General features: G+C 45.1%; 46 non-coding genes and 13 pseudogenes across 46 annotated transcripts; all 59 read right to left on the bottom strand.

The window, feature by feature from the left end:
• Nucleotides 1–29: 29 nt before the first annotated feature.
• On the bottom strand, nt 30–148 carry LOC145079279 (5S ribosomal RNA). Its single transcript, XR_013694800.1, has one exon. It is a non-coding gene; the product is annotated as a 5S ribosomal RNA (ribosomal RNA).
• A 234-nt stretch (nt 149–382) lies between these two features.
• On the bottom strand, nt 383–501 carry LOC145078811 (5S ribosomal RNA). The gene has a single exon (XR_013694342.1). It is a non-coding gene; the product is annotated as a 5S ribosomal RNA (ribosomal RNA).
• Nucleotides 502–737: 236 nt separating this feature from the next.
• On the bottom strand, nt 738–856 carry LOC145080442 (5S ribosomal RNA; annotated as a pseudogene).
• Nucleotides 857–1,097: 241 nt separating this feature from the next.
• LOC145078841 (5S ribosomal RNA) lies at nt 1,098–1,216 on the bottom strand. The gene has a single exon (XR_013694372.1). It is a non-coding gene; the product is annotated as a 5S ribosomal RNA (ribosomal RNA).
• A 232-nt stretch (nt 1,217–1,448) lies between these two features.
• LOC145078797 (5S ribosomal RNA) lies at nt 1,449–1,567 on the bottom strand. The gene has a single exon (XR_013694329.1). It is a non-coding gene; the product is annotated as a 5S ribosomal RNA (ribosomal RNA).
• A 232-nt stretch (nt 1,568–1,799) lies between these two features.
• LOC145079278 (5S ribosomal RNA) lies at nt 1,800–1,918 on the bottom strand. Its single transcript, XR_013694798.1, has one exon. It is a non-coding gene; the product is annotated as a 5S ribosomal RNA (ribosomal RNA).
• A 233-nt stretch (nt 1,919–2,151) lies between these two features.
• Nucleotides 2,152–2,270, bottom strand: LOC145074008 (5S ribosomal RNA). Its single transcript, XR_013691648.1, has one exon. It is a non-coding gene; the product is annotated as a 5S ribosomal RNA (ribosomal RNA).
• A 235-nt stretch (nt 2,271–2,505) lies between these two features.
• LOC145080370 (5S ribosomal RNA) lies at nt 2,506–2,624 on the bottom strand (annotated as a pseudogene).
• A 230-nt stretch (nt 2,625–2,854) lies between these two features.
• LOC145079170 (5S ribosomal RNA) lies at nt 2,855–2,973 on the bottom strand. The gene has a single exon (XR_013694691.1). It is a non-coding gene; the product is annotated as a 5S ribosomal RNA (ribosomal RNA).
• Nucleotides 2,974–3,206: 233 nt separating this feature from the next.
• Nucleotides 3,207–3,325, bottom strand: LOC145078764 (5S ribosomal RNA). The gene has a single exon (XR_013694297.1). It is a non-coding gene; the product is annotated as a 5S ribosomal RNA (ribosomal RNA).
• Nucleotides 3,326–3,558: 233 nt separating this feature from the next.
• Nucleotides 3,559–3,677, bottom strand: LOC145075669 (5S ribosomal RNA). The gene has a single exon (XR_013692486.1). It is a non-coding gene; the product is annotated as a 5S ribosomal RNA (ribosomal RNA).
• Nucleotides 3,678–3,921: 244 nt separating this feature from the next.
• Nucleotides 3,922–4,040, bottom strand: LOC145079192 (5S ribosomal RNA). Its single transcript, XR_013694713.1, has one exon. It is a non-coding gene; the product is annotated as a 5S ribosomal RNA (ribosomal RNA).
• A 232-nt stretch (nt 4,041–4,272) lies between these two features.
• On the bottom strand, nt 4,273–4,391 carry LOC145078796 (5S ribosomal RNA). Its single transcript, XR_013694328.1, has one exon. It is a non-coding gene; the product is annotated as a 5S ribosomal RNA (ribosomal RNA).
• A 232-nt stretch (nt 4,392–4,623) lies between these two features.
• Nucleotides 4,624–4,742, bottom strand: LOC145079277 (5S ribosomal RNA). The gene has a single exon (XR_013694797.1). It is a non-coding gene; the product is annotated as a 5S ribosomal RNA (ribosomal RNA).
• Nucleotides 4,743–4,976: 234 nt separating this feature from the next.
• LOC145073995 (5S ribosomal RNA) lies at nt 4,977–5,095 on the bottom strand. Its single transcript, XR_013691638.1, has one exon. It is a non-coding gene; the product is annotated as a 5S ribosomal RNA (ribosomal RNA).
• Nucleotides 5,096–5,332: 237 nt separating this feature from the next.
• On the bottom strand, nt 5,333–5,451 carry LOC145080369 (5S ribosomal RNA; annotated as a pseudogene).
• Nucleotides 5,452–5,681: 230 nt separating this feature from the next.
• On the bottom strand, nt 5,682–5,800 carry LOC145079646 (5S ribosomal RNA; annotated as a pseudogene).
• A 233-nt stretch (nt 5,801–6,033) lies between these two features.
• LOC145078763 (5S ribosomal RNA) lies at nt 6,034–6,152 on the bottom strand. The gene has a single exon (XR_013694296.1). It is a non-coding gene; the product is annotated as a 5S ribosomal RNA (ribosomal RNA).
• A 235-nt stretch (nt 6,153–6,387) lies between these two features.
• LOC145077836 (5S ribosomal RNA) lies at nt 6,388–6,506 on the bottom strand. Its single transcript, XR_013693446.1, has one exon. It is a non-coding gene; the product is annotated as a 5S ribosomal RNA (ribosomal RNA).
• A 247-nt stretch (nt 6,507–6,753) lies between these two features.
• On the bottom strand, nt 6,754–6,872 carry LOC145078840 (5S ribosomal RNA). Its single transcript, XR_013694371.1, has one exon. It is a non-coding gene; the product is annotated as a 5S ribosomal RNA (ribosomal RNA).
• A 232-nt stretch (nt 6,873–7,104) lies between these two features.
• On the bottom strand, nt 7,105–7,223 carry LOC145078794 (5S ribosomal RNA). Its single transcript, XR_013694326.1, has one exon. It is a non-coding gene; the product is annotated as a 5S ribosomal RNA (ribosomal RNA).
• Nucleotides 7,224–7,455: 232 nt separating this feature from the next.
• On the bottom strand, nt 7,456–7,574 carry LOC145079276 (5S ribosomal RNA). The gene has a single exon (XR_013694796.1). It is a non-coding gene; the product is annotated as a 5S ribosomal RNA (ribosomal RNA).
• A 234-nt stretch (nt 7,575–7,808) lies between these two features.
• On the bottom strand, nt 7,809–7,927 carry LOC145073988 (5S ribosomal RNA). The gene has a single exon (XR_013691637.1). It is a non-coding gene; the product is annotated as a 5S ribosomal RNA (ribosomal RNA).
• Nucleotides 7,928–8,163: 236 nt separating this feature from the next.
• Nucleotides 8,164–8,282, bottom strand: LOC145080368 (5S ribosomal RNA; annotated as a pseudogene).
• A 230-nt stretch (nt 8,283–8,512) lies between these two features.
• LOC145080178 (5S ribosomal RNA) lies at nt 8,513–8,631 on the bottom strand (annotated as a pseudogene).
• A 233-nt stretch (nt 8,632–8,864) lies between these two features.
• LOC145075075 (5S ribosomal RNA) lies at nt 8,865–8,983 on the bottom strand. The gene has a single exon (XR_013692292.1). It is a non-coding gene; the product is annotated as a 5S ribosomal RNA (ribosomal RNA).
• A 240-nt stretch (nt 8,984–9,223) lies between these two features.
• Nucleotides 9,224–9,342, bottom strand: LOC145074296 (5S ribosomal RNA). The gene has a single exon (XR_013691786.1). It is a non-coding gene; the product is annotated as a 5S ribosomal RNA (ribosomal RNA).
• Nucleotides 9,343–9,573: 231 nt separating this feature from the next.
• LOC145078793 (5S ribosomal RNA) lies at nt 9,574–9,692 on the bottom strand. The gene has a single exon (XR_013694325.1). It is a non-coding gene; the product is annotated as a 5S ribosomal RNA (ribosomal RNA).
• A 234-nt stretch (nt 9,693–9,926) lies between these two features.
• On the bottom strand, nt 9,927–10,045 carry LOC145079321 (5S ribosomal RNA). The gene has a single exon (XR_013694842.1). It is a non-coding gene; the product is annotated as a 5S ribosomal RNA (ribosomal RNA).
• Nucleotides 10,046–10,272: 227 nt separating this feature from the next.
• LOC145077091 (5S ribosomal RNA) lies at nt 10,273–10,391 on the bottom strand. Its single transcript, XR_013692943.1, has one exon. It is a non-coding gene; the product is annotated as a 5S ribosomal RNA (ribosomal RNA).
• Nucleotides 10,392–10,639: 248 nt separating this feature from the next.
• On the bottom strand, nt 10,640–10,758 carry LOC145074248 (5S ribosomal RNA). The gene has a single exon (XR_013691770.1). It is a non-coding gene; the product is annotated as a 5S ribosomal RNA (ribosomal RNA).
• Nucleotides 10,759–10,991: 233 nt separating this feature from the next.
• On the bottom strand, nt 10,992–11,104 carry LOC145080477 (5S ribosomal RNA; annotated as a pseudogene).
• Nucleotides 11,105–11,331: 227 nt separating this feature from the next.
• Nucleotides 11,332–11,450, bottom strand: LOC145077085 (5S ribosomal RNA). The gene has a single exon (XR_013692942.1). It is a non-coding gene; the product is annotated as a 5S ribosomal RNA (ribosomal RNA).
• A 242-nt stretch (nt 11,451–11,692) lies between these two features.
• Nucleotides 11,693–11,811, bottom strand: LOC145079096 (5S ribosomal RNA). The gene has a single exon (XR_013694621.1). It is a non-coding gene; the product is annotated as a 5S ribosomal RNA (ribosomal RNA).
• A 232-nt stretch (nt 11,812–12,043) lies between these two features.
• LOC145079562 (5S ribosomal RNA) lies at nt 12,044–12,162 on the bottom strand (annotated as a pseudogene).
• Nucleotides 12,163–12,393: 231 nt separating this feature from the next.
• On the bottom strand, nt 12,394–12,512 carry LOC145079483 (5S ribosomal RNA). The gene has a single exon (XR_013694994.1). It is a non-coding gene; the product is annotated as a 5S ribosomal RNA (ribosomal RNA).
• A 233-nt stretch (nt 12,513–12,745) lies between these two features.
• LOC145073262 (5S ribosomal RNA) lies at nt 12,746–12,864 on the bottom strand. Its single transcript, XR_013691305.1, has one exon. It is a non-coding gene; the product is annotated as a 5S ribosomal RNA (ribosomal RNA).
• Nucleotides 12,865–13,097: 233 nt separating this feature from the next.
• LOC145080388 (5S ribosomal RNA) lies at nt 13,098–13,216 on the bottom strand (annotated as a pseudogene).
• Nucleotides 13,217–13,446: 230 nt separating this feature from the next.
• Nucleotides 13,447–13,565, bottom strand: LOC145079169 (5S ribosomal RNA). The gene has a single exon (XR_013694690.1). It is a non-coding gene; the product is annotated as a 5S ribosomal RNA (ribosomal RNA).
• Nucleotides 13,566–13,799: 234 nt separating this feature from the next.
• Nucleotides 13,800–13,918, bottom strand: LOC145075070 (5S ribosomal RNA). The gene has a single exon (XR_013692290.1). It is a non-coding gene; the product is annotated as a 5S ribosomal RNA (ribosomal RNA).
• A 227-nt stretch (nt 13,919–14,145) lies between these two features.
• On the bottom strand, nt 14,146–14,264 carry LOC145078472 (5S ribosomal RNA). Its single transcript, XR_013694034.1, has one exon. It is a non-coding gene; the product is annotated as a 5S ribosomal RNA (ribosomal RNA).
• Nucleotides 14,265–14,503: 239 nt separating this feature from the next.
• LOC145078983 (5S ribosomal RNA) lies at nt 14,504–14,622 on the bottom strand. Its single transcript, XR_013694513.1, has one exon. It is a non-coding gene; the product is annotated as a 5S ribosomal RNA (ribosomal RNA).
• Nucleotides 14,623–14,854: 232 nt separating this feature from the next.
• On the bottom strand, nt 14,855–14,973 carry LOC145079179 (5S ribosomal RNA). Its single transcript, XR_013694699.1, has one exon. It is a non-coding gene; the product is annotated as a 5S ribosomal RNA (ribosomal RNA).
• Nucleotides 14,974–15,204: 231 nt separating this feature from the next.
• On the bottom strand, nt 15,205–15,323 carry LOC145079963 (5S ribosomal RNA; annotated as a pseudogene).
• Nucleotides 15,324–15,556: 233 nt separating this feature from the next.
• LOC145078663 (5S ribosomal RNA) lies at nt 15,557–15,675 on the bottom strand. Its single transcript, XR_013694200.1, has one exon. It is a non-coding gene; the product is annotated as a 5S ribosomal RNA (ribosomal RNA).
• Nucleotides 15,676–15,910: 235 nt separating this feature from the next.
• Nucleotides 15,911–16,029, bottom strand: LOC145079334 (5S ribosomal RNA). The gene has a single exon (XR_013694854.1). It is a non-coding gene; the product is annotated as a 5S ribosomal RNA (ribosomal RNA).
• Nucleotides 16,030–16,259: 230 nt separating this feature from the next.
• Nucleotides 16,260–16,378, bottom strand: LOC145079168 (5S ribosomal RNA). Its single transcript, XR_013694689.1, has one exon. It is a non-coding gene; the product is annotated as a 5S ribosomal RNA (ribosomal RNA).
• Nucleotides 16,379–16,611: 233 nt separating this feature from the next.
• Nucleotides 16,612–16,730, bottom strand: LOC145075067 (5S ribosomal RNA). The gene has a single exon (XR_013692285.1). It is a non-coding gene; the product is annotated as a 5S ribosomal RNA (ribosomal RNA).
• Nucleotides 16,731–16,959: 229 nt separating this feature from the next.
• Nucleotides 16,960–17,078, bottom strand: LOC145078461 (5S ribosomal RNA). The gene has a single exon (XR_013694026.1). It is a non-coding gene; the product is annotated as a 5S ribosomal RNA (ribosomal RNA).
• Nucleotides 17,079–17,319: 241 nt separating this feature from the next.
• On the bottom strand, nt 17,320–17,438 carry LOC145079921 (5S ribosomal RNA; annotated as a pseudogene).
• A 232-nt stretch (nt 17,439–17,670) lies between these two features.
• On the bottom strand, nt 17,671–17,789 carry LOC145078792 (5S ribosomal RNA). Its single transcript, XR_013694324.1, has one exon. It is a non-coding gene; the product is annotated as a 5S ribosomal RNA (ribosomal RNA).
• Nucleotides 17,790–18,020: 231 nt separating this feature from the next.
• On the bottom strand, nt 18,021–18,139 carry LOC145079962 (5S ribosomal RNA; annotated as a pseudogene).
• A 233-nt stretch (nt 18,140–18,372) lies between these two features.
• LOC145073250 (5S ribosomal RNA) lies at nt 18,373–18,491 on the bottom strand. The gene has a single exon (XR_013691303.1). It is a non-coding gene; the product is annotated as a 5S ribosomal RNA (ribosomal RNA).
• Nucleotides 18,492–18,725: 234 nt separating this feature from the next.
• On the bottom strand, nt 18,726–18,844 carry LOC145080135 (5S ribosomal RNA; annotated as a pseudogene).
• A 230-nt stretch (nt 18,845–19,074) lies between these two features.
• On the bottom strand, nt 19,075–19,193 carry LOC145079385 (5S ribosomal RNA). The gene has a single exon (XR_013694901.1). It is a non-coding gene; the product is annotated as a 5S ribosomal RNA (ribosomal RNA).
• A 234-nt stretch (nt 19,194–19,427) lies between these two features.
• On the bottom strand, nt 19,428–19,546 carry LOC145078762 (5S ribosomal RNA). Its single transcript, XR_013694295.1, has one exon. It is a non-coding gene; the product is annotated as a 5S ribosomal RNA (ribosomal RNA).
• A 231-nt stretch (nt 19,547–19,777) lies between these two features.
• On the bottom strand, nt 19,778–19,896 carry LOC145075665 (5S ribosomal RNA). The gene has a single exon (XR_013692485.1). It is a non-coding gene; the product is annotated as a 5S ribosomal RNA (ribosomal RNA).
• Nucleotides 19,897–20,142: 246 nt separating this feature from the next.
• Nucleotides 20,143–20,261, bottom strand: LOC145079191 (5S ribosomal RNA). Its single transcript, XR_013694712.1, has one exon. It is a non-coding gene; the product is annotated as a 5S ribosomal RNA (ribosomal RNA).
• A 232-nt stretch (nt 20,262–20,493) lies between these two features.
• LOC145078791 (5S ribosomal RNA) lies at nt 20,494–20,612 on the bottom strand. The gene has a single exon (XR_013694323.1). It is a non-coding gene; the product is annotated as a 5S ribosomal RNA (ribosomal RNA).
• Nucleotides 20,613–20,647: the final 35 nt, after the last annotated feature.

Genomic DNA, 20,647 nt, shown 5'->3' with positions numbered 1-20,647 from the left:
AAAAACAATGCAAACGGACAACGAAAAAGAGGGTGCAACACGAGCACATCCCAGGGGGTCACCCATCCTTGTACTACTCTCGCCCAAGCACGCTTAACTGCGGAGTTCTGATGGGATTCGGTGCATTAGTGCTGGTGTGATAGCACACGAAATACTATCCATGTTTATTGCTTTTATGTGTTACAAGACGCAGAGCCTACTTTGTTTTGGTACGCGGGGCGTGGGACCCATGTGACCGATTGGCTCCGTTCCAAAAATACGAAAACCATCAACCATGAACCGGAGGGCACCCGAGCATAGAAATAGCAAGAAAGAAAGGAAAAAAAACCAAAAAACCACACGTAAAATGTAAAAAGAAAACGCAAACGGACAACGAAAAAGGGGGGTGCAACACGAGGATTTCCCAGGGGGTCACCAATCCTAGTACTACTCTCGCCCAAGCACCCTTAACTGCGGAGTTCTGATGGGATACGGTGCATTAGTGCTGTTATGATCACACCCAAAATAATATCCATGTTTATTGCTTTTATGTGTTACAAGACGCATAATCTCCTTTGTTTTTGTACGCGGGGCGTGGGATCCACGTGACCGATCGGCTCCGTTCCAAAAATACGAAAACCATCAACCATTAACCGGAAGGCACCCGAGCATATAAATAGCCAGAAAGAAAAGAAAAAAAAAACGAAAAACCGCACGTAAAATGTAAAAAAAAAAAATGCAAACGGACAACGAAAAAGAGGGTGCAACATGAGGACTTCCCAGGGGGTCACCCAACCTTGAACTACTCTCGCCCAAGCACGCTTAACTGCGGAGTTCTGATCGGATTCAATGCATTAGTACTAATATGATCGCACCCGAAATACTATCCATGTTTATTGCTTTTATGTTTTACCAGACGCATAATCTCCTTTGTTTTGGTACGCGGGGCGTGGGACCTACGTGACTGATCGGCTCCGTTCCAAAAATACGAAAACCATCAACCATGAACCGGAGGGCACCCGAGCATAGAAATAGCAAGAAAGAAAGGAAAAAAAAACCAAAAAACCGCACGTAAAATGTAAAAAAAAAACGCAAACGGACAACGAAAAAGGGGGGGGGGGGTGCAACACGAGGACTTCCCAGGGGGTCATCCATCCTAGTACTACTCTCGCCGAAGCACGCTTAACTGCGGAGTTTTGATGGGATCCGGTGCATTAGTGCTGTTATGATCACACCCAAAATAATATCCATGTTTATTGCTTTTATGTGTTACAAGATGCAGAATCTCCTTTGTTTTTGTACGCGGGGCGTGGGATCCACGTGACCGATCGGCTCCGTTCCAAAAATACGAAAACCATCAACCATAAACTGGAAGGCACCCGAGCTTAGAAATAGCCCGAAAGAAAAGAAAAAAACAAAAAAACAGCACGTATAATGTAAAAAAAAAATGCAAACGGACAACGAAAAAGAGGGTGCAACACGAGCACTTCCAAGGGGGTCACCCATCCTTGTACTAATCTTGCCCAAGCACGCTTAACTGCGGAGTTCTGATGGGATTCGGTGCATTAGTGCTGGTATGATCGCACACGAAATACTATCCATGTTTATTGCTTTTATGTGTTACAAGACGCAGAACCTTCTTTGTTTTGGTACGCGGGGCGTGGGATCCACGTGACCGATCGGCTCCGTTCCAAAAATACGAAAACCATCAACCATAAACCGGAAGGCACCCGAGCATAGAAATAGCAAGAAAGAAAGGATAAAAAACCAAAAAACCGCACGTAAAATGTAAAAAACAATGCAAACGGACAACGAAAAAGAGGGTGCAACACGAGCACATCCCAGGGGGTCACCCATCCTTGTACTACTCTCGCCCAAGCACGCTTAACTGCGGAGTTCTGATGGGATTCGGTGCATTAGTGCTGGTGTGATAGCACACGAAATACTATCCATGTTTATTGCTTTTATGTGTTACAAGACGCAGAGCCTACTTTGTTTTGGTACGCGGGGCGTGGGACCCATGTGACCGATTGGCTCCGTTCCAAAAATACGAAAACCATCAACCATGAACCGGAGGGCACCCGAGCATAGAAATAGCGAGAAAGAAAGGAAAAAAACCAAAAAACCACACGTAAAATGTAAAAAGAAAACGCAAACGGACAACGAAAAAGGGGGGTGCAACACGAGGATTTCCCAGGGGGTCACCAATCCTAGTACTACTCTCGCCCAAGCACCCTTAACTGCGGAGTTCTGATGGGATCCGGTGCATTAGTGCTGTTATGATCACACCCAAAATAATATCCATGTTTATTGCTTTTATGTGTTACAAGACGCATAATCTCCTTTGTTTTTGTACGCGGGGCGTGGGATCCACGTGACCGATCGGCTCCGTTCCAAAAATACGAAAACCATCAACCATTAACCGGAAGGCACCCGAGCATATAAATAGCCAGAAAGAAAAGAAAAAAAAAAACGAAAAACCGCACGTAAAATGTAAAAAAAAAATGCCAACGGACAACGAAAAAGAGGGTGCAACATGAGGACTTCCCAGGGGGTCACCCATCCTTGAACTAATCTCGCCCAAGCACGCTTAACTGCGGAGTTCTGATCGGATTCGATGCATTAGTACTAATATGATCGCACCCGAAATACTATCCATGTTTATTGCTTTTATGTTTTACCAGACGCATAATCTCCTTTGTTTTGGTACGCGGGGCGTGGGACCTACGTGACTGATCGGCTCCGTTCCAAAAATACGAAAACCATCAACCATGAACCGGAGGGCACCCGAGCATACAAATAGCAAGAAAGAATGGAAAAAAACCAAAAAACCGCACGTAAAATGTAAAAAAACGCAAACGGACAACGAAAAACGAGGGTGCAAAACGAGGACTTCCCAGGGGGTCACCAATCCAAGTACTACTCTCGCCAAAGCACACTTAACTGCGGAGTTCTGATGGGATCCGGTGCATTAGTGCTGTTATGATCACACCCAAAATAATATCCATGTTTATTGCTTTTATGTGTTACAAGACGCATAAACTCCTTTGTTTTTGTACGCGGGGCGTGGGATCCACGTGACCGATCGGCTCCGTTCCAAAAATACGAAAACCATCAACCATAAACCGGAAGGCACCCGAGCATAGAAATAGACAGAAAGAAAGGAAAAAAAAACCAAAAAACCGCACGTAAAATGTTAAAAAAAATGCAAACGGACAACGAAAAAGAGGGTGCAACACGAGCACTTCCCAGGGGGTCACCCATCCTTGTACAACTCTCGCCCAAGCACGCTTAACTGCAGAGTTCTGATGGGATTCAGTGCATTAGTGCTGGTATGATCGCACACGAAATACTAACCATGTTTATTGCTTTTATGTGTTACAAGACGCATAACCTTCTTTGTTTTGGTACGCGGGGCGTGGGACCCATGTGACCGATCGGCTCAGTTCCAAAAATACGAAAACCATGAACCATGAACCGGAGGGCACCCGAGCATAGAAATAGCAAGAAAGAAAGGAAAAAAAAAAACCGCACATAAAATGTAAAAAAAAAAAAACGCAAACGGACAAACTAAAAAGGGGGGTGCAACACGAGGACTTCCCAGGGGGTCACCAATCCTAGTACTACTCTCGCCCAAGCACGCTTAACTGCGGAGGTTTGATGGGATCCGGTGCATTAGTGCTGGTATGATTGCTCCCGAAATACTATTCATGTTCATTGCTTTTATGTGTTACCAGAGGCGGCAGAACTTCCTTTATTTTGGTACGCGGGGCGTGGGACCTACGTGACTGATCGGCTCCGTTCCAAAAATACGAAAACCATCAACCATGAACCGGAGGGCACCCGAGCATAGAAATAGCAAGAAAGAAAGGAAAAAAAAACCAAAAAACCGCACGTAAAATGTAAAAAAAAAAACGCAAACGGACAACGAAAAAGGGGGGGGGGGTGCAACACGAGGACTTCCCAGGGGGTCATCCATCCTAGTACTACTCTCGCCGAAGCACGCTTAACTGCGGAGTTTTGATGGGATCCGGTGCATTAGTGCTGTTATGATCACACCTAAAATAATATCCATGTTTATTGCTTTTATGTGTTACAAGATGCAGAATCTCCTTTGTTTTTGTACGCGGGGCGTGGGATCCACGTGACCGATCGGCTCCGTTCCAAAAATACGAAAACCATCAACCATAAACTGGAAGGCACCCGAGCTTAGAAATAGCCCGAAAGAAAAGAAAAAAACAAAAAAACAGCACGTATAATGTAAAAAAAAAATGCAAACGGACAACGAAAAAGAGGGTGCAACACGAGCACTTCCAAGGGGGTCACCCATCCTTGTACTAATCTTGCCCAAGCACGCTTAACTGCGGAGTTCTGATGGGATTCGGTGCATTAGTGCTGGTATGATCGCACACGAAATACTATCCATGTTTATTGCTTTTATGTGTTACAAGACGCAGAACCTTCTTTGTTTTGGTACGCGGGGCGTGGGATCCACGTGACCGATCGGCTCCGTTCCAAAAATACGAAAACCATCAACCATAAACCGGAAGGCACCCGAGCATAGAAATAGCAAGAAAGAAAGGATAAAAAACCAAAAAACCGCACGTAAAATGTAAAAAACAATGCAAACGGACAACGAAAAAGAGGGTGCAACACGAGCACATCCCAGGGGGTCACCCATCCTTGTACTACTCTCGCCCAAGCACGCTTAACTGCGGAGTTCTGATGGGATTCGGTGCATTAGTGCTGGTGTGATAGCACACGAAATACTATCCATGTTTATTGCTTTTATGTGTTACAAGACGCAGAGCCTACTTTGTTTTGGTACGCGGGGCGTGGGACCCATGTGACCGATTGGCTCCGTTCCAAAAATACGAAAACCATCAACCATGAACCGGAGGGCACCCGAGCATAGAAATAGCAAGAAAGAAAGGAAAAAAAACCAAAAAACCACACGTAAAATGTAAAAAGAAAACGCAAACGGACAACGAAAAAGGGGGGTGCAACACGAGGATTTCCCAGGGGGTCACCAATCCTAGTACTACTCTCGCCCAAGCACCCTTAACTGCGGAGTTCTGATGGGATCCGGTGCATTAGTGCTGTTATGATCACACCCAAAATAATATCCATGTTTATTGCTTTTATGTGTTACAAGACGCATAATCTCCTTTGTTTTTGTACGCGGGGCGTGGGATCCACGTGACCGATCGGCTCCGTTCCAAAAATACGAAAACCATCAACCATTAACCGGAAGGCACCCGAGCATATAAATAGCCAGAAAGAAAAGAAAAAAAAAAAACGAAAAACCGCACGTAAAATGTAAAAAAAAAAATGTAAACGGACAACGAAAAAGAGGGTGCAACATGAGGACTTCCCAGGGGGTCACCCATCCTTGAACTAATCTCGCCCAAGCACGCTTAACTGCGGAGTTCTGATCGGATTCGATGCATTAGTACTAATATGATCGCACCCGAAATACTATCCATGTTTATTGCTTTTATGTTTTACCAGACGCATAATCTCCTTTGTTTTGGTACGCGGGGCGTGGGACCTACGTGACTGATCGGCTCCGTTCCAAAAATACGAAAACCATCAACCATGAACCGGAGGGCACCCGAGCATACAAATAGCAAGAAAGAATGGAAAAAAACCAAAAAACCGCACGTAAAATGTAAAAAAACGCAAACGGACAACGAAAAAGGAGGGTGCAAAACGAGGACTTCCCAGGGGGTCACCAATCCAAGTACTACTCTCGCCAAAGCACACTAAACTGCGGAGTTCTGATGGGATCCGGTGCATTAGTGCTGTTATGATCACACCCAAAATAATATCCATGTTTATTGCTTTTATGTGTTACAAGACGCATAAACTCCTTTGTTTTTGTACGCGGGGCGTGGGATCCACGTGACCGATCGGCTCCGTTCCAAAAATACGAAAACCATCAACCATAAACCGGAAGGCACCCGAGCATAGAAATAGACAGAAAGAAAGGAAAAAAAAACCAAAAAACCGCACGTAAAATGTTAAAAAAAATGCAAACGGACAACGAAAAAGAGGGTGCAACACGAGCACTTCCCAGGGGGTCACCCATCCTTGTACAACTCTCGCCCAAGCACGCTTAACTGCAGAGTTCTGATGGGATTCAGTGCATTAGTGCTGGTATGATCGCACACGAAATACTAACCATGTTTATTGCTTTTATGTGTTACAAGACGCATAACCTTCTTTGTTTTGGTACGCGGGGCGTGGGACCCATGTGACCGATCGGCTCAGTTCCAAAAATACGAAAACCATGAACCATGAACCGGAGGGCACCCGAGCATAGAAATAGCAAGAAAGAAAGGAAAAAAAAAAAAACCGCACATAAAATGTAAAAAAAAAAAAACGCAAACGGACAAACTAAAAAGGGGGGTGCAACACGAGGACTTCCCAGGGGGTCACCAATCCTAGTACTACTCTCGCCCAAGCACGCTTAACTGCGGAGGTTTGATGGGATCCGGTGCATTAGTGCTGGTGTGATTGCTCCCGAAATACTATTCATGTTCATTGCTTTTATGTGTTACCAGAGGCGGCAGAACTTCCTTTATTTTGGTACGCGGGGCGTGGGACCTACGTGACTGATCGGCTCCGTTCCAAAAATACGAAAACCATCAACCATGAACCGGAGGGCACCCGAGCATAGAAATAGCAAGAAAGAAAGGAAAAAAAAACCAAAAAACCGCACGTAAAATGTAAAAAAAAAAAAACGCAAACGGACAACGAAAAAGGGGGGGGGGGGTGCAACACGAGGACTTCCCAGGGGGTCATCCATCCTAGTACTACTCTCGCCGAAGCACGCTTAACTGCGGAGTTTTGATGGGATCCGGTGCATTAGTGCTGTTATGATCACACCCAAAATAATATCCATGTTTATTGCTTTTATGTGTTACAAGATGCAGAATCTCCTTTGTTTTTGTACGCGGGGCGTGGGATCCACGTGACCGATCGGCTCCGTTCCAAAAATACGAAAACCATCAACCATAAACTGGAAGGCACCCGAGCTTAGAAATAGCCCGAAAGAAAAGAAAAAAACAAAAAAACAGCACGTATAATGTAAAAAAAAAATGCAAACGGACAACGAAAAAGAGGGTGCAACACGAGCACTTCCAAGGGGGTCACCCATCCTTGTACTAATCTTGCCCAAGCACGCTTAACTGCGGAGTTCTGATGGGATTCGGTGCATTAGTGCTGGTATGATCGCACACGAAATACTATCCATGTTTATTGCTTTTATGTGTTACAAGACGCAGAACCTTCTTTGTTTTGGTACGCGGGGCGTGGGATCCACGTGACCGATCGGCTCCGTTCCAAAAATACGAAAACCATCAACCATAAACCGGAAGGCACCCGAGCATAGAAATAGCAAGAAAGAAAGGATAAAAAACCAAAAAACCGCACGTAAAATGTAAAAAACAATGCAAACGGACAACGAAAAAGAGGGTGCAACACGAGCACATCCCAGGGGGTCACCCATCCTTGTACTACTCTCGCCCAAGCACGCTTAACTGCGGAGTTCTGATGGGATTCGGTGCATTAGTGCTGGTGTGATAGCACACGAAATACTATCCATGTTTATTGCTTTTATGTGTTACAAGACGCAGAGCCTACTTTGTTTTGGTACGCGGGGCGTGGGACCCATGTGACCGATTGGCTCCGTTCCAAAAATACGAAAACCATCAACCATGAACCGGAGGGCACCCGAGCATAGAAATAGCAAGAAAGAAAGGAAAAAAAACCAAAAAACCACACGTAAAATGTAAAAAGAAAACGCAAACGGACAACGAAAAAGGGGGGTGCAACACGAGGATTTCCCAGGGGGTCACCAATCCTAGTACTACTCTCGCCCAAGCACCCTTAACTGCGGAGTTCTGATGGGATCCGGTGCATTAGTGCTGTTATGATCACACCCAAAATAATATCCATGTTTATTGCTTTTATGTGTTACAAGACGCATAATCTCCTTTGTTTTTGTACGCGGGGCGTGGGATCCACGTGACCGATCGGCTCCGTTCCAAAAATACGAAAACCATCAACCATTAACCGGAAGGCACCCGAGCATATAAATAGCCAGAAAGAAAAGAAAAAAAAAAACGAAAAACCGCACGTAAAATGTAAAAAAAAAAATGTAAACGGACAACGAAAAAGAGGGTGCAACATGAGGACTTCCCAGGGGGTCACCCATCCTTGAACTAATCTCGCCCAAGCACGCTTAACTGCGGAGTTCTGATCGGATTCGATGCATTAGTACTAATATGATCGCACCCGAAATACTATCCATGTTTATTGCTTTTATGTTTTACCAGACGCATAATCTCCTTTGTTTTGGTACGCGGGGCGTGGGACCTACGTGACTGATCGGCTCCGTTCCAAAAATACGAAAACCATCAACCATGAACCGGAGGGCACCCGAGCATACAAATAGCAAGAAAGAATGGAAAAAAACCAAAAAACCGCACGTAAAATGTAAAAAAACGCAAACGGACAACGAAAAAGGAGGGTGCAAAACGAGGACTTCCCAGGGGGTCACCAATCCAAGTACTACTCTCACCAAAGCACACTAAACTGCGGAGTTCTGATGGGATCCGGTGCATTAGTGCTGTTATGATCACACCCAAAATAATATCCATGTTTATTGCTTTTATGTGTTACAAGACGCATAAACTCCTTTGTTTTTGTACGCGGGGCGTGGGATCCACGTGACCGATCGGCTCCGTTCCAAAAATACGAAAACCATCAACCATAAACCGGAAGGCACCCGAGCATAGAAATAGACAGAAAGAAAGGAAAAAAAAACCAAAAAACCGCACGTAAAATGTTAAAAAAAATGCAAACGGACAACGAAAAAGAGGGTGCAACACGAGCACTTCCCAGGGGGTCACCCATCCTTGTACAACTCTCGCCCAAGCACGCTTAACTGCGGAGTTCTGATGGGATTCGGTGCATTAGTGCTGGTATGATCGCACACGAAATACTAACCATGTTTATTGCTTTTATGTGTTACAAGACGCATAACCTTCTTTGTTTTGGTACGCGGGGCGTGGGACCCATGTGACCGTTCGGCTCAGTTCCAAAAATACGAAAACCATGAACCATGAACCGGAGGGCACCCGAGCATAGAAATAGCAAGAAAGAAAGGAAAAAAAAACCAAAAAACCGCACGTAAAATGTAAAAAAAAAAACGCAAACGGACAACGAAAAAGGGGGGGGGGTGCAACACGAGGACTTCCCAGGGGGTCATCCATCCTAGTACTACTCTCGCCCAAGCACGCTTAACTGCGGAGTTTTGATGGGATCCGGTGCATTAGTGCTGTTATGATCACACCCAAAATAATATCCATGTTTATTGCTTTTATGTGTTACAAGATGCAGAATCTCCTTTGTTTTTGTACGCGGGGCGTGGGATCCACGTGACCGATCGGCTCCGTTCAAAAAATACGAAAACCATCAACCATAAACTGGAAGGCACCCGAGCTTAGAAATATCCCGAAAGAAAAGAAAAAAACAAAAAAACAGCACGTATAATGTAAAAAAAAATGCAAACGGACAACGAAAAAGAGGGTGCAACACGAGCACTTCCAAGGGGGTCACCCATCCTTGTACTAATCTTGCCCAAGCACGCTTAACTGCGGAGTTCTGATGGGATTCGGTGCATTAGTGCTGGTATGATCGCACACGAAATACTATCCATGTTTATTGCTTTTATGTGTTACAAGACGCAGAACCTTCTTTGTTTTGGTACGCGGCGGGTGGGATCCACGTGACCGATCGGCTCCGTTCCAAAAATACGAAAACCATCAACCATAAACCGGAAGGCACCCGAGCATAGAAATAGACAGAAAGAAAGGAAAAAAAAAACCAAAAAACCGCACGTAAAATGTTAAAAAAAATGCAAACGGACAACGAAAAAGAGGGTGCAACACGAGCACTTCCCAGGGGGTCACCCATCCTTGTACAACTCTCGCCCAAGCACGCTTAACTGCGGAGTTCTGATGGGATTATGTGCATTAGTGCTGGTATGATCGCACACGAAATACTATCCATGTTTATTGCTTTTATGTGTTACAAGACGCATAACCTTCTTTGTTTTGGTACAGGGGGCGTGGGACCCATGTGACCGATCGGCTCAGTTCCAAAAATACGAAAACCATGAACCATGAACCGGAGGGCACCCGAGCATAGAAATAGCAAGAAAGAAAGGAAAAAAAACCGCACGTAAAATGTAAAAAAAAAAACGCAAACGGACAAACTAAAAAGGGGGTGCAACACAAGGACTTCCCAGGGGGTCACCAATCCTAGTACTACTCTCGCCCAAGCACGCTTAACTGCGGAGGTTTGATGGGATCCGGTGCATTAGTGCTGGTATGATTGCTCCCGAAATACTATTCATGTTCATTGCTTTTATGTGTTACCAGAGGCGGCAGAACTTCCTTTATTTTGGTACGCGGGGCGTGGGACCTACGTGACTGATCGGCTCCGTTCCAAAAATACGAAAACCATCAACCATGAACCGGAGGGCACCCGAGCATAGAAATAGCAAGAAAGAAAGGAAAAAAAAAAAACCAAAAAACCGCACGTAAAATGTAAAAAAAAAAACGCAAACGGACAACGAAAAAGGGGGGGGGGGGTGCAACACGAGGACTTCCCAGGGGGTCATCCATCCTAGTACTACTCTCGCCCAAGCACGCTTAACTGCGGAGTTTTGATGGGATCAGGTGCATTAGTGCTGGTATGATCGCACACGAAATACTATCCATGTTTATTGCTTTTATGTGTTACAAGACGCAGAACCTTCTTTGTTTTGGTACGCGGGGGGTGGGATCCACGTGACCGATCGGCTCCGTTCCAAAAATACGAAAACCATCAACCATAAACCGGAAGGCACCCGAGCATAGAAATAGACAGAAAGAAAGGAAAAAAAAACCAAAAAACCGCACGTAAAATGTTAAAAAAAATGCAAACGGACAACGAAAAAGAGGGTGCAACACGAGCACTTCCCAGGGGGTCACCCATCCTTGTACAACTCTCGCCCAAGCACGCTTAACTGCGTGATGGGATTATGTGCATTAGTGCTGGTATGATCGCACACGAAATACTATCCATGTTTATTGCTTTTATGTGTTACAAGACGCATAACCTTCTTTGTTTTGGTACAGGGGGCGTGGGACCCATGTGACCGATCGGCTCAGTTCCAAAAATACGAAAACCATGAACCATGAACCGGAGGGCACCCGAGCATAGAAATAGCAAGAAAGAAAGGAAAAAAAACCGCACGTAAAATGTAAAAAAAAAAACGCAAACGGACAAACTAAAAAGGGGGTGCAACACAAGGACTTCCCAGGGGGTCACCAATCCTAGTACTACTCTCGCCCAAGCACGCTTAACTGCGGAGGTTTGATGGGATCCGGTGCATTAGTGCTGGTATGATTGCTCCCGAAATACTATTCATGTTCATTGCTTTTATGTGTTACCAGAGGCGGCAGAACTTCCTTTATTTTGGTACGCGGGGCGTGGGACCTACGTGACTGATCGGCTCCGTTCCAAAAATACGAAAACCATCAACCATGAACCGGAGGGCACCCGAGCATAGAAATAGCAAGAAAGAAAGGAAAAAAAAAACCAAAAAACCGCACGTAAAATGTAAAAAAAAAAACGCAAACGGACAACGAAAAAGGGGGGGGTGCAACACGAGGACTTCCCAGGGGGTCATCCATCCTAGTACTACTCTCGCCCAAGCATGCTTAACTGCGGAGTTTTGATGGGATCAGGTGCATTAGTGCTGTTATGATCACACCCAAAATAATATCCATGTTTATTGCTTTTATGTGTTACAAGATGCAGAATCTCCTTTGTTTTTGTACGTGGGGCGTGGGATCCACGTGACCGATCGGCTCCGTTCCAAAAATACGAAAACCATCAACCATAAACCGGAAGGCACCCGAGCTTAGAAATAGCCCGAAAGAAAAGAAAAAAACAAAAAAACAGCACGTATAATGTAAAAAAAAAATGCAAACGGACAACGAAAAAGAGGGTGCAACACGAGCACTTCCAAGGGGGTCACGCATCCTTGTACTAATCCTGCCCAAGCACGCTTAACTGCGGAGTTCTGATGGGATTCGGTGCATTAGTGCTGGTATGATCGCACACGAAATACTATCCATGTTTATTGCTTTTATGTGTTACAAGACGCAGAACCTTCTTTGTTTTGGTACGCGGGGCGTGGGATCCAGGTGACCGATCGGCTCCGTTCCAAAAATACGAATAGCATCAACCATAAACCGGAAGGCACCCGAGCATAGAAATAGCAAGAAAGAAAGGATAAAAAACCAAAAAACCGCACGTAAAATGTAAAAAAAATGCAAACGGACAACGAAAAAGAGGGTGCAACACGAACACATCCCAGGGGGTCACCCATCCTTGTACTACTCTCGCCCAAGCACGCTTAACTGCGGAGTTCTGATGAGATTCGGTGCATTAGTGCTGGTATGATAGCACACGAAATACTATCCATGTTTATTGCTTTTATGTGTTACAAGACGCAGAGCCTAGTTTGTTTTGGTACGCGGGGCGTGGGACCCATGTGACCGATCGACTCCGTTCCAAAAATACGAAAACCATCAACCATGAACCGGAGGGCACCCGAGCATAGAAATAGCGAGAAAGAAAGGAAAAAAACAAAAATACCGCACGTAAAATGTAAAAAGAAAACGCAAACGGACAACGAAAAAGGGGGGTGCAACACGAGGATTTCCCAGGGGGTCACCAATCCTAGTACTACTCTCGCCCAAGCACGCTTAACTGCGGAGTTCTGATGGGATCCGGTGCATTAGTGCTGTTATGATCACACCCAAAATAATATCCATGTTTATTGCTTTTATGTGTTACAAGACGCATAATCTCCTTTGTTTTTGTACGCGGGGCGTGGGATCCACGTGACCGATCGGCTCCGTTCCAAAAATACGAAAACCATCAACCATAAACCGGAAGGCACCCGAGCATAGAAATAGCCAGAAAGAAAAGAAAAAAAAACGAAAAACCGCACGTAAAATGTAAAAAAAAAATGCAAACGGACAACGAAAAAGAGGGTGCAACATGAGGACTTCCCAGGGGGTCACCTATCCTTGAACTACTCTCGCCCAAGCACGCTTAACTGCGGAGTTCTGATCGGATTCGATGCATTAGTACTAGTATGATCGCACCCGAAATACTATCCATGTTTATTGCTTTTATGTTTTACCAGACGCATAATCTCCTTTGTTTTGGTACGCGGGGCGTGGGACCTACGTAACTGATCGGCTCCGTTGCAAAAATACGAAAACCATCAACCATGAACCGGAGGGCACCCGAGCATACAAATAGCAAGAAAGAATGGAAAAAAACCAAAAAACCGCACGTAAAATGTAAAAAAACGCAAACGGACAACGAAAAAGGAGGGTGCAAAACGAGGACTTCCCAGGGGGTCACCAATCCAAGTACTACTCTCGCCAAAGCACACTTAACTGCGGAGTTCTGATGGGATCCGGTGCATTAGTGCTGTTATGATCACACCCAAAATAATATCCATGTTTATTGCTTTTATGTGTTACAAGACGCATAAACTCCTTTGTTTTTGTACGCGGGGCGTGGGATCCACGTGACCGATCGGCTCCGTTCCAAAAATACGAAAACCATCAACCATAAACCGGAAGGCACCCGAGCATAGAAATAGACAGAAAGAAAGGAAAAAAAAAACCAAAAAACCGCACGTAAAATGTTAAAAAAAATGCAAACGGACAACGAAAAAGAGGGTGCAACACGAGCACTTCCCAGGGGGTCACCCATCCTTGTACAACTCTCGCCCAAGCACGCTTAACTGCGGAGTTCTGATGGGATTCGGTGCATTAGTGCTGGTATGATCGCACACGAAATACTAACCATGTTTATTGCTTTTATGTGTTACAAGACGCATAACCTTCTTTGTTTTGGTACGCGGGGCGTGGGACCCATGTGACCGATCGGCTCAGTTCCAAAAATACGAATACCATGAACCATGAACCGGAGGGCACCCGAGCATAGAAATAGCAAGAAAGAAAGGAAAAAAAAACCGCACATAAAATGTAAAAAAAAACGCAAACGGACAAACTAAAAAGGGGGGTGCAACACGAGGACTTCCCAGGGGGTCACCAATCCTAGTACTACTCTCGCCCAAGCACGCTTAACTGTGGAGGTTTGATGGGATCCGGTGCATTAGTGCTGGTATGATTGCTCCCGAAATACTATTCATGTTCATTGCTTTTATGTGTTACCAGAGGCGGCAGAACTTCCTTTATTTTGGTACGCGGGGCGTGGGACCTACGTGACTGATCGGCTCCGTTCCAAAAATACGAAAACCATCAACCATGAACCGGAGGGCACCCGAGCATAGAAATAGCAAGAAAGAAAGGAAAAAAAAAACAAAAAACCGCACGTAAAATGTAAAAAAAAACGCAAACGGACAACGAAAAAGGGGGGGGTGCAACACGAGGACTTCCCAGGGGGTCATCCATCCTAGTATTACTCTCGCCCAAGCACGCTTAACCGCGGAGTTTTGATGGGATCCGGTGCATTAGTGCTGTTATGATCACACCCAAAATAATATCCATGTTTATTGCTTTTATGTGTTACAAGATGCAGAATCTCCTTTGTTTTTGTACGCGGGGCGTGGGATCCACGTGACCGATCGGCTCCGTTCCAAAAATACGAAAACCATCAACCATAAACTGGAAGGCACCCGAGCTTAGAAATAGCCCGAAAGAAAAGAAAAAAACAAAAAAACAGCACGTATAATGTAAAAAAAAAATGCAAACGGACAACGAAAAAGAGGGTGCAACACGAGCACTTCCAAGGGGGTCACCCATCCTTGTACTAATCTTGCCCAAGCACGCTTAACTGCGGAGTTCTGATGGGATTTGGTGCATTAGTGCTGGTATGATCGCACACGAAATACTATCCATGTTTATTGCTTTTATGTGTTACAAGACGCAGAACCTTCTTTGTTTTGGTACGCGGGGCGTGGGATCCAGGTGACCGATCGGCTCCGTTCCAAAAATACGAATAGCATCAACCATAAACCGGAAGGCACCCGAGCATAGAAATAGCAAGAAAGAAAGGATAAAAAACCAAAAAACCGCACGTAAAATGTAAAAAAAATGCAAACGGACAACGAAAAAGAGGGTGCAACACGAACACATCCTAGGGGGTCACCCATCCTTGTACTACTCTCGCCCAAGCACGCTTAACTGCGGAGTTCTGATGAGATTCGGTGCATTAGTGCTGGTATGATAGCACACGAAATACTATCCATGTTTATTGCTTTTATGTGTTACAAGACGCAGAGCCTAGTTTGTTTTGGTACGCGGGGCGTGGGACCCATGTGACCGATCGGCTCCGTTCCAAAAATACGAAAACCATCAGCCATGAACCGGAGGGCACCCGAGCATAGAAATAGCAAGAAAGAATGGAAAAAAACCAAAAAACCGCACGTAAAATGTAAAAAGAAAACGCAAACGGACAACGAAAAAGGGGGGTGCAACACAAGGATTTCCCGGGGGGTCACCAATCCTAGTACTACTCTCGCCCAAGCACGCTTAACTGCGGAGTTCTGATGGGATCCGGTGCATTAGTGCTGTTAGGATCACACCCAAAATAATATCCATGTTTATTGCTTTTATGTGTTACAAGACGCATAATCTCCTTTGTTTTTGTATGCGGGGCGTGGGATCCATGTGACCGATCGGCACCGTTCCAAAAATACGAAAACCATCAACCATAAACCGGAAGGCACCCGAGCATAGAAATAGCCAGAAAGAAAGGAAAAAAAAAACAAAAAACCGCATGTAAACTGTAAAAAAAAAAATGCAAACGGACAACGAAAAATAGTGTGCAACACGAGGACTTCCCAGGGGGTCACCCATCCTTGTATTACTCTCGCCCAAGCACGCTTAACTTCGGAGTTCTGATCGGATTCGATGCATTAGTGCTAGTATGATCGCACCCGAAATACTATCCATGTTTATTGCTTTTATGTTTTACCAGACGCAGAACCTCATTTGTTTTGGTACGCGGGGCGTGGGACCTACGTGACTGATCGGCTCCGTTTCAAAAATACGAAAACCATCAACCATGAACCGGAGGGCACCCGAGCATACAAATAGCAAGAAAGAATGGAAAAAAACCAAAAAACCGCACGTAAAATGTAAAAAAACGCAAACGGACAACGAAAAAGGAGGGTGCAAAACGAGGACTTCCCAGGGGGTCACCAATCCAAGTACTACTCTCGCCAAAGCACACTTAACTGCGGAGTTCTGATGGGATCCGGTGCATTAGTGCTGTTATGATCACACCCAAAATAATATCCATGTTTATTGCTTTTATGTGTTACAAGACGCATAAACTCCTTTGTTTTTGTACGCGGGGCGTGGGATCCACGTGACCGATCGGCTCCGTTCCAAAAATACGAAAACCATCAACCATAAACCGGAAGGCACCCGAGCATAGAAATAGACAGGAAGAAAGGAAAAAAAAACCAAAAAACCGCACGTAAAATGTTAAAAAAAATGCAAACGGACAACGAAAAAGAGGGTGCAACACGAGCACTTCCCAGGGGGTCACCCATCCTTGTACAACTCTCGCCCAAGCACGCTTAACTGCGGAGTTCTGATGGGATTCGGTGCATTAGTGCTGGTATGATCGCACACGAAATACTAACCATGTTTATTGCTTTTATGTGTTACAAGACGCATAACCTTCTTTGTTTTGGTACGCGGGGCGTGGGACCCATGTGACCGATCGGCTCAGTTCCAAAAATACGAAAACCATGAACCATGAACCGGAGGGCACCCGAGCATAGAAATAGCAAGAAAGAAAGGAAAAAAAAAACCGCACATAAAATGTAAAAAAAAACGCAAACGGACAAACTAAAAAGGGGGGGTGCAACACGAGGACTTCCCAGGGGGTCACCAATCCTAGTACTACTCTCGCCCAAGCACGCTTAACTGTGGAGGTTTGATGGGATCCGGTGCATTAGTGCTGGTATGATTGCTCCCGAAATACTATTCATGTTCATTGCTTTTATGTGTTACCAGAGGCGGCAGAACTTCCTTTATTTTGGTACGCGGGGCGTGGGACCTACGTGACTGATCGGCTCCGTTCCAAAAATACGAAAACCATCTACCATGAACCGGAGGGCACCCGAGCATAGAAATAGCAAGAAAGAAAGGAAAAAAAAACAAAAAACCGCACGTAAAATGTAAAAAAAAACGCAAACGGACAACGAAAAAGGGGGGGGGGGTGCAACACGAGGACTTCCCAGGGGTAAATCCATCCTAGTATTACTCTCGCCCAAGCACGCTTAACTGCGGAGTTTTGATGGGATCCGGTGCATTAGTGCTGTTATGATCACACCCAAAATAATATCCATGTTTATTGCTTTTATGTGTTACAAGATGCAGAATCTCCTTTGTTTTTGTACGCGGGGCGTGGGATCCACGTGACCGATCGGCTCCGTTCCAAAAATACGAAAACCATCAACCATAAACTGGAAGGCACCCGAGCTTAGAAATAGCCCGAAAGAAAAGAAAAAAACAAAAAAACAGCACGTATAATGTAAAAAAAAAATGCAAACGGACAACGAAAAAGAGGGTGCAACACGAGCACTTCCAAGGGGGTCACCCATCCTTGTACTAATCTTGCCCAAGCACGCTTAACTGCGGAGTTCTGATGGGATTCGGTGCATTAGTGCTGGTATGATCGCACACGAAATACTATCCATGTTTATTGCTTTTATGTGTTACAAGACGCAGAACCTTCTTTGTTTTGGTACGCGGGGCGTGGGATCCAGGTGACCGATCGGCTCCGTTCCAAAAATACGAATAGCATCAACCATAAACCGGAAGGCACCCGAGCATAGAAATAGCAAGAAAGAAAGGATAAAAAACCAAAAAACCGCACGTAAAATGTAAAAAAAATGCAAACGGACAACGAAAAAGAGGGTGCAACACGAACACATCCTAGGGGGTCACCCATCCTTGTACTACTCTCGCCCAAGCACGCTTAACTGCGGAGTTCTGATGAGATTCGGTGCATTAGTGCTGGTATGATAGCACACGAAATACTATCCATGTTTATTGCTTTTATGTGTTACAAGACGCAGAGCCTAGTTTGTTTTGGTACGCGGGGCGTGGGACCCATGTGACCGATCGGCTCCGTTCCAAAAATACGAAAACCATCAACCATGAACCGGAGGGCACCCGAGCATAGAAATAGCGAGAAAGAAAGGAAAAAAACAAAAATACCGCACGTAAAATGTAAAAAGAAAACGCAAACGGACAACGAAAAAGGGGGGTGCAACACGAGGATTTCCCAGGGGGTCACCAATCCTAGTACTACTCTCGCCCAAGCACGCTTAACTGCGGAGTTCTGATGGGATCCGGTGCATTAGTGCTGTTATGATCACACCCAAAATAATATACATGTTTATTGCTTTTATGTGTTACAAGACGCATAATCTCCTTTGTTTTTGTACGCGGGGCGTGGGATCCACGTGATCGATCGGCTCCGTTCCAAAAATACGAAAACCATCAACCATAAACCGGAAGGCACCCGAGCATAGAAATAGCCAGAAAGAAAAGAAAAAAAAAACGAAAAACCGCACGTAAAATGTAAAAAAAAAATGCAAACGGACAACGAAAAAGAGGGTGCAACATGAGGACTTCCCAGGGGGTCACCCATCCTTGAACTACTCTCGCCCAAGCACGCTTAACTGCGGAGTTCTGATCGGATTCGATGCATTAGTACTAGTATGATCGCACCCGAAATACTATCCATGTTTATTGCTTTTATGTATTACCAGACGCATAATCTCCTTTGTTTTGGTACGCGGGGCGTGGGACCTACGTGACTGATCGGCTCCGTTCCAAAAATACGAAAACCATCAACCATGAACCGGAGGGCACCCGAGAATACAAATAGCAAGAAAGAATGGAAAAAAACCAAAAAACCGCACGTAAAATGTAAAAAAACGCAAACGGACAACGAAAAAGGAGGGTGCAAAACGAGGACTTCCCAGGGGGTCACCAATCCAAGTACTACTCTCGCCAAAGCACACTTCACTGCGGAGTTCTGATGGGATCCGGTGCATTAGTGCTGTTATGATCACACCCAAAATAATATCCATGTTTATTGCTTTTATGTGTTACAAGACGCATAAACTCCTTTGTTTTTGTACGCGGGGCGTGGGATCCACGTGACCGATCGGCTCCGTTCCAAAAATACGAAAACCATCAACCATAAACCGGAAGGCACCCGAGCATAGAAATAGACAGAAAGAAAGGAAAAAAAAACCAAAAAACCGCACGTAAAATGTTAAAAAAAAATGCAAACGGACAACGAAAAAGAGGGTGCAACACGAGCACTTCCCAGGGGGTCACCCATCCTTGTACAACTCTCGCCCAAGCACGCTTAACTGCAGAGTTCTGATGGGATTCAGTGCATTAGTGCTGGTATGATCGCACACGAAATACTAACCATGTTTATTGCTTTTATGTGTTACAAGACGCATAACCTTCTTTGTTTTGGTACGCGGGGCGTGGGACCCATGTGACCGATCGGCTCAGTTCCAAAAATACGAAAACCATGAACCATGAACCGGAGGGCACCCGAGCATAGAAATAGCAAGAAAGAAAGGAAAAAAAAAACCGCACATAAAATGTAAAAAAAAAAAACGCAAACGGACAAACTAAAAAGGGGGGTGCAACACGAGGACTTCCCAGGGGGTCACCAATCCTAGTACTACTCTCGCCCAAGCACGCTTAACTGCGGAGGTTTGATGGGATCCGGTGCATTAGTGCTGGTATGATTGCTCCCGAAATACTATTCATGTTCATTGCTTTTATGTGTTACCAGAGGCGGCAGAACTTCCTTTATTTTGGTACGCGGGGCGTGGGACCTACGTGACTGATCGGCTCCGTTCCAAAAATACGAAAACCATCAACCATGAACCGGAGGGCACCCGAGCATAGAAATAGCAAGAAAGAAAGGAAAAAAAAACCAAAAAACCGCACGTAAAATGTAAAAAAAAAAACGCAAACGGACAACGAAAAAGGGGGGGGGGGGGTGCAACACGAGGACTTCCCAGGGGGTCATCCATCCTAGTACTACTCTCGCCGAAGCACGCTTAACTGCGGAGTTTTGATGGGATCCGGTGCATTAGTGCTGTTATGATCACACCTAAAATAATATCCATGTTTATTGCTTTTATGTGTTACAAGATGCAGAATCTCCTTTGTTTTTGTACGCGGGGCGTGGGATCCACGTGACCGATCGGCTCCGTTCCAAAAATACGAAAACCATCAACCATAAACTGGAAGGCACCCGAGCTTAGAAATAGCCCGAAAGAAAAGAAAAAAACAAAAAAACAGCACGTATAATGTAAAAAAAAAATGCAAACGGACAACGAAAAAGAGGGTGCAACACGAGCACTTCCAAGGGGGTCACCCATCCTTGTACTAATCTTGCCCAAGCACGCTTAACTGCGGAGTTCTGATGGGATTCGGTGCATTAGTGCTGGTATGATCGCACACGAAATACTATCCATGTTTATTGCTTTTATGTGTTA

The sequence above is a fragment of the Lactuca serriola genome, chromosome 1, assembly GCF_051521515.1.
Source record: "Lactuca serriola cultivar US96UC23 chromosome 1, Lser_US96UC23_V15, whole genome shotgun sequence".
Taxonomy (NCBI): Eukaryota; Viridiplantae; Streptophyta; class Magnoliopsida; order Asterales; family Asteraceae; genus Lactuca; species Lactuca serriola.
Note: the sequence above shows the minus strand (reverse complement) of the source record. Positions and strands in the feature narration are given on the sequence as shown.